This window comes from Plecotus auritus, assembly GCF_963455305.1.
Source record: "Plecotus auritus genome assembly, chromosome: 1".
Taxonomy (NCBI): Eukaryota; Metazoa; Chordata; class Mammalia; order Chiroptera; family Vespertilionidae; genus Plecotus; species Plecotus auritus.
In genome coordinates, this window is record NC_137770.1 from 139503992 (window position 1) to 139511555 (window position 7564).

A 7564-nucleotide genomic window follows, 5' to 3' on the forward strand; every position below is an offset into this window, starting at 1 on the left:
TATGTGCCCTTGACTGGAATCGAATCCAGGACCCTTCAGTCCTCAAGCCGACGCTCTATCCCAGGGGTGGGCAAACTTTTTGACTCGAGGGCCACAATGGGTTCTTAAACTGGACCGGAGGGCCGGAACAAAAGCATGGATGGAGTGTTTGTGTAAACTAATATAAATTCAAAGTAAAGGAGCGGAGGGGAGAGCAAGAGAACCGGATAGAACAGCCGGATCAGGCCTGCGGGCCGTAGTTTGCCCAAGGCTGCTCTATCCACTGAGCCAAACGGCCTAGAACATCTGTGCTATTTCTGTAATATCTGAATTCTTTGTCATGTGTAGCCACCAAAACACCTACCCAGTTACTTCAATAGTAAACAAATATTAGATGGAGATTTCCTTTAATTCTTTCAACAAAGAAGTGTCCTAGCCTTTGCTGAGTAGCTGTATGTGTGTGCTGGGGCATGCCTTTAATTCTCTGGCAGGGGGTTTTCAACTCTGCCTTCACATCTGGTTCTGTAGAGCCTCAGAATTAGGGCCTTCTCAGTGTCTTCTGGGCATATGCACAACTCTGCATACATGCAAGGCCTTCAAGATTTCTAAAATATGCTTTTCTGAGCTCTTCTTGGACATCACATTCTCCAGATTTCCCTTTTAAGTTTTTGATTCAGCCTTTTACTTGCCCCAGAATTTATTGCTGCCACAGTCACTGCAATAATAAACAATTGCAACTGATTGGTTTTGATTAATTCCCTGAGGATAAAGCTATTGGCATTGAGTGAGTTCTGAGTCGTCAGAAACAAACTTGTAGACACAGACAACAGTGTGGTTGTTACTAGAAGGGAAGGGGGATGAGGAGAGGATGAAGAGGGTAAAGGGGAGCGAATATACTGGGTGGGGCAAAAGTAGGTTTACAGTTATTTTTTGGAAAATAATACAGTAATTAATAAATAATACAAGAATAAACTGTTGCCCTAACCGGTTTGGCTCAGTGGATAGAGCGTCGGCCTGTGGACTGGGGGGTCCCGGGTTCGATTCCGGTCAGGGGCGTGTGCCCTGGTTGCGGGCACATCCCCAGTAGAAGGTGGGCAGGAGGCAGCTGATCGATGTTTCTCTCTCATTGATGTTTCTAACTCTCTATCCCTCTCCCTTCCTCTCTGTAAAAAATCAATAAAATATATTAAAAAAATTATTTAAAAAAAAAAAAAAAAGAATAAACTGTTTATCGTACTATCAACTGTAAACCTACTTTTGCCCCACCCTGTGTAGTGATGAAAGGAGATTAGACTTTGGATGGTGAGTCCACTGTGCAATATACAGATGATAATTATGAAATTGTACACCTGAAACTTATATAATGGTATTAAGCAAATCACTGCAATAAATTTAATTTTTTTAAAATATATTTTTATTGATTTCAGAGAGGAAGGGAGAGGGAGAGAGAGATAGAAACATCAGTGATGAGAGAGAATCATTGATCAGCTGCCTCCTGAACATCTACTGGGGATCGAGCCTGCAACCTGGGCATGTGCCCTTGAAGGAAATCCCAGACCTTTCAGTCCGAGGGCTGATGCTCTATCCACTGAGCCAAACCAGCTAGGGCCGTGGTTGGCAAACTGCGGCTCGCGAGCCACATGCGGTTCTTTGGCCCCTTGAGTGTGGCTCTTCCACAAAATACCACAGCCTGGGCGAGTCTATTTTGAAGAAGTGGCGTTAGAAAAAGTTTAAGTTTAAAAAATTTGGCTCTCAAAAGAAATTTCAATCGTTGTACTGTTGATATTTGGCTCTATTGACTAATGAGTTTGCCAACCACTGAGCTAGGGCAACATAATAAATTTAATTTTTTAAAAAGCCCTGAAAATGGGGCTTTTCCAGGGAGCTGCCAGCCAGATCAAATAGTGACAATTCTCTAGGGATGGAACTTTTGGGGGCACTCCAAATCTGTTCTTCCTCCTCAGGTGGGTCCTACGATGCTGCTTTTCAAAGCATTGTGATTTCCAGTCAGTTTGTGTTTTCTTTTTTTAAATATTTTTATTGATTTCAGAGAGGAAGATAAAGGGAGAGAGAGATAGAAACATCAATGATGAGAGAGAGCCCTAACCGGTTTGGCTCTGTGGATAGAGCGTCGGCCTGTGGACTGAAAGGTCCCAGGTTCAATTCCGGTCAAGGGCATGTACCTTGGTTGTGGACATATCCCCAGTAGGGGGTGTGCAGGAGGCAGCTGATTGATGTTTCTCTCTCTTTGATGTTTCTAACTCTCTATGCCTCTCCCTTCCTCTTTGTAAAAAATCAATAAAATATATTTTTTAAAAAAGATGAGGGAGAATCATTGATAGGCTGCGTCCAGCAGTCCCTCAGGCATGTGCCCTTGACCAGAATCGAACCGGGGAACCCTTCAGTTCGCAGGCCGACACTCTGTACATTGAGCCACATTGGCTAGGGCTCCGGCAGTTTGTTTTCAAGGCTACTATAGAGATAGGGAGAGAAGAATGAAAATAGGGCAAGTTAAAATACCACAAAGCTCGTTATTCTGAGAGTCAGGGTTTTTTTTAAATTAATCACCCTTGATAGTTACTTTGCAGAGTTTGTAAAAAAGTGATTTTTGCCAATGTTCTCATTGTTTTTATGTCAGAGCAGGACTTTGAAAGTCTCTACTCCACTATTCTGGAAGTGCCTCCCATAATTCCTTTTACTTTAAAATTTTTATTTATTTATTTTAGAGAGAGAGGAGGGAAGAGGGATTGAGAAGATAGAAATATCCATGAGAGAGGAACATCACCTATCAGTTGCCTCCTGCACAGCCCCCACTGGGTATCCAGCCCATAACCCAGACATGTACCCTGACCAGGAATTGAACTAGCAACCTCCTGGTTCCTGGGTCCATGCTCAACCACTGAGCTACACTGGCTGGACCATAATTTATTTTAAATCTAAACTTGACCGTCAACCAACTTTGAGACCCTGGGAAAATTATAGAAATTTCTGTCTTGAGAATAATAAATGAGATTCATCATAAACTACTTAGCACAATACCAGTTTAAAAGCCAGTGTTCAGGAGAGGATTCTGGGAAGATGGCTGAGTAGGAACCTGTCTTCCCACCTAAACATCATTTGCAGTGGCAGAAATTGCCTGATGTAACTATTTTGGAACTGCAGTCTAATAGCAACTTCCTGGAAAAGATGTGATGGAAAATTGTAGCTATTATTAGTCAATTTCAGCTCTTAGCTCATTAGCAGCTGCCCATCCCCTTTTGGAGGTAATTACGTTTAGATTAGGTCATGAGAGTGGATCATGAGGGTCAGCAGAAGATGAAGAGAAAGATCTTTTTTTTAAAATATATATATTTTATTGATTTTCTTACAGAGGAAGGGAGAGGGATAGAGAGTTAGAAACATCGATGAGAGAGAAACATCTATCAACTGCCTCCTGCACACCCTCCACTGGGGATGTGCCGGCAACCAAGGTACATGCCCTCGACGGGAATCAAACCTGGGACCCTTGAGTCCACAGGCCGATGCTCTATCCACTGAGCCAAACCGGTGAGGGCGAAGAGAAAGATCTTAATGAGCATACATCACACAGAGGAAAAGGACATGTGAAGATACTACAAAAAGGCAGCCACCTGCAAGCCATGGCCAGTGTCTTCACCTAGAATCTCTCCCTGATCTTGGCCTTCCCAGCGTCTAGAATTGTGCGAAATAAATGCCTGTTGTTTTAGCTACCCAGTCTATGCTATGGTATTTAGTTATTGCAGCCTAAGCTAAGACATGTATCCATATTTTCTTTTTGCAATTTAAGTTTTGGGGTTTGTTAAGTAAATGTTTCCTTAACATTTAATCATAAAATGAGACCCCTGTGCTGTACAACATCAAGGGTCACCAATTAATATGGATGACAATATGAATGGTGCCCCTAGGAATTGTGCGATACAGCAACTATCTTTTCCTTCTGATTAAAAAATATATTTTTAAAATCCTCACTTGAGGATATTTTTCCATTGATTTTTAGAGAAAATGAAAGAGAGAGGGAAAGACAGAGAGAAATATTGATGTGAGAGAATCATACTGATTGGTTGCCTTCTGCATACACACCCCGACCAAGGCCTAGAGATAAAAACATCAATGATGAGAGAGGACCATTGATTGGCTACCTCCTGCACGCCCCCTACTGGGGATCAAGCCTGTAAGTCCGGTGTGTGCCCTTGACCCAAATTGAACCTGGGACCCTTCAATCCGCAGGCTGACACTATCCACTGAGCCAAACCAGCTAGGACTTTCTTCTGATTTTAAAGATGTATTTTCACATTCGATCATTAATCTGTGTGAAATTTATTCTGTGTATGTTTCAGGTAAAGACCTTATCTTTGCTTTCTATTTGAAACTATCCCATTGCTATTTATTATATACTAGAGATCTGGTGCAGGAATTCCTGCTGGATGGGTTCTGGCCACTCTGCCCCATCAGGGTCGGGGTGGGGGCAATCGGGAGCAGGGCCAGCGGGGGAAGGGGCAGCAGGCAGTTGGCCCCCTGGTTGAACTCCCAGTGAAACTTCCGGTTGAGGGGACAATTTGCATATTAGCCTTTTATTATATAAGATTTCATCCTTTCTCCACTAATTTTTAATTTTTTTTTTTTTTAGTCCTCACCTGAGGATATTTTTCCATTGAGTTTTAGAGAGTGGAAGGGAGGGCGGAGGAGAAGGAGAAAGAGAGAGAGGGAGAGAATGAAACATGGATGTGAGAGAGACACATTGATTGGTTGCCTCCTGCATATGCCCAAACCAGGGCCCAGGATCGAGCCTGCAAGCCTTCAACCAAGGTACCTGCCCTTGACTAGGAATCGAACCCATGACCCTGGACGATTTTCTAACCACTGAGAAACACCAACCAGGGCTCTCCACTAATTTAAAAATATATATTTTTATTGATTTCAGAGAGGAAGGGAGAAGGGAGAGAGAGATAGAAACATCAATGTTGAGAGAGAATCATTGATCAGCTGCCTCCCGCACACCCCACACTGGGGATGGAGCTCAAAACCTGGAAATGTGCCCTGACAGGGAATCGAACCCTGACTTTATGGTTCATAGGTCGCTGCTCAACCATTGAGCCACACCAGCCGGGCTCCACTAATTTTTAATGCCTGCCTATATTTGGGTTCTTTATTCTGACCCACTAAACTAGCTTTTTTTCAGTCAACATCACACTTATTAATTGCTACTGATTGTTAAGTATTCTATTTTTCAGGGCCAATTATTTGTGGTAGAGATTGCTATTTGTTCACCAAGTCCAATTTTCCCCCCTCTACATATTTATTTTATTTATTATTTTTTAAAGAGATAATTTTTAAAAACATATTTTTATTGATTTCAGAGAGGAAGAAAGAGGGAGAGAGAAATAGAAACATCAATGATGAAAGAGAACCACTGATTGGCTGCCTCTTGTACACCCCTACTGGGGATCCAGCCCACAACCCAGGCATGTGCCCTTGACCAAAATCGAACCCGGGACCCTTCAGTCTGCAGGCCGATGCTCTATCCACTGAGCCAAACCAGCGAGGGCCTCTGCATATTTAGACAGACTAAAATTGCTTGAAGTTAAGTGGGACCAATGAAATGTTGATAGAAAGTGGTTTTTGCCACTTCGAGACCTGGCTCCTAAAAATATCCATTGAGATTTTCTGTGCCTTCTCTCTAACCTCTTCTTCTGACTGGATGCAGTGGAGCCAGTGGAAGGCTCTGAGGTCTTACGAGATGATGAAGTCACTAGACAGAAGGATCCTGTATTCCTGGATGACTAAATGGAGTAGAGTCCACCTTCCCCTGGCTCTTCTTCCACCAACAAGTATTGCACTATGACATAAATGAAAGATAAACTTTATTGTGTTAAACTTCTGAGTTACTGCAGGTGTTGACTTTAGCAGTTAGCCCACCTTAATAATAACTTTCCTTCATGTTCTTTCGGGATTCATCTTGCCAGTTCTGGGCCTTACTTTAGGGTTTTCAGCCAGTTTATAAAGTTCCTCAGAGTCCTGTGGGAATTATAATAGGAGTTATATTGTATTTATGGATTAATTTGGAAATACTTTTTATCTTTAAAATTTTGAATATAATTATCACATGTCCATTTATTCAGGTCTTTTTATGCCCATTGATAAATTTTATGATTTTTTTTCTTTAAGGCATTATACATCTTTTATTTGTTTCTAGTGGAATTTATTGCTAATACTTTGGAATTTATTGCTACTGTGATAAATTGATTTTTCTGATTGTATTATCTAATTTATTACTTTTACTTTAACAGATCACTATTTATTGATCTTATGTTCAACAAACTGCTGAACCTTTTCCTAGTTGTAGTAATTGTAGCTTCCCTTAAATTTTCTATGTAGGTAACATATCATATGAAAATAGTGAAATATTTACTTTTTCTTCCTGATTCTTATATCTTATTCATATTTTTTGTCTTGTGGCATTAAGACTTTATCATCTAAAAGTTTGTAGTTTCAAAAGAAAGTGAAGGTAAAAGTTTGTAGTTTTACTTTTTTATGTTTACCTCTTTAATCTACCTGGGCTTGACATTTTTACTCCTATATTCTAATAGGAAACTATAGATTTTGTGTATTTATCTTAAATTATTTATCTTCCTGAATGCATATTAATTTCAATAGGGTTTCAGTCTACTCAATATTATTTTCTAGATAGACAATTGTATTATCTAAAAATACTAATTTTGTATATTTTTTCTTTTAAAATATTTATACCTCATTTTTTTCTTTTTCCTATTTTATTTAATTGGCTATGATTTTCAGAAACATGGCTAGTGTCTTTCTCTGCTATCAGGCAAAAAATGTAGACTGGGTAGCTTAAACAACCGAAATTTATTTCTTACAGTTCTGGAGGTCCAAGAACAAGGTGCCAGCTGATTTGGTTTCTGGTGAGAGCTCTCTTCTTGGCTTATAGATGACTGCCTACTTGCTGTGTTCTCACATAGTAAGGAGAAAGAGCTCTGGTGTTTCTTCCTCTCCTTGGAAGGGTGCCAGTCCTATTTGAGTAGAGTCTGACCCTTATGACCTCATTTAAGCTTTAACATAGACCGAATTTTGAGGACACCAACATTTAGTTCATAACTGCCAAGGGTTGTTTTAATTTTCTCATTTTATTTTTGTTAGTAGATTTTAAATGTTTACCTTTGTATATGTTCCTTGAATAAATTTTGTTTAGTCACTCTGAGAACAACAATTAGAACAATTGTGAATTTTGTATTGAGTCATCATTCTTAGAGAAGCTAGAACTGTATCTCCAGAATTCTCTTCCCTGTATTGTTCTAACTTAGGGCTGGCCATAAGCATTAATGCGAGATTTGGCAGAAAAAGTGAAGCAGCTCTGAAGGGTACCAGGCACAGAGTAGCAACTTGGCCCACAATTTCTCTAAGTCTTGGGTCCGGCATGAGTTCAGCTCCATGGAGATTGGTACCATTTTGTTCTGAAGGTTATCCATGTTATTGAGTTTAGAGGTGGTGAGATAACATAGGATTCAATTTGCCCTGATTAGTTCCACTTTGTCTTTAGGGGTTTCAGTTT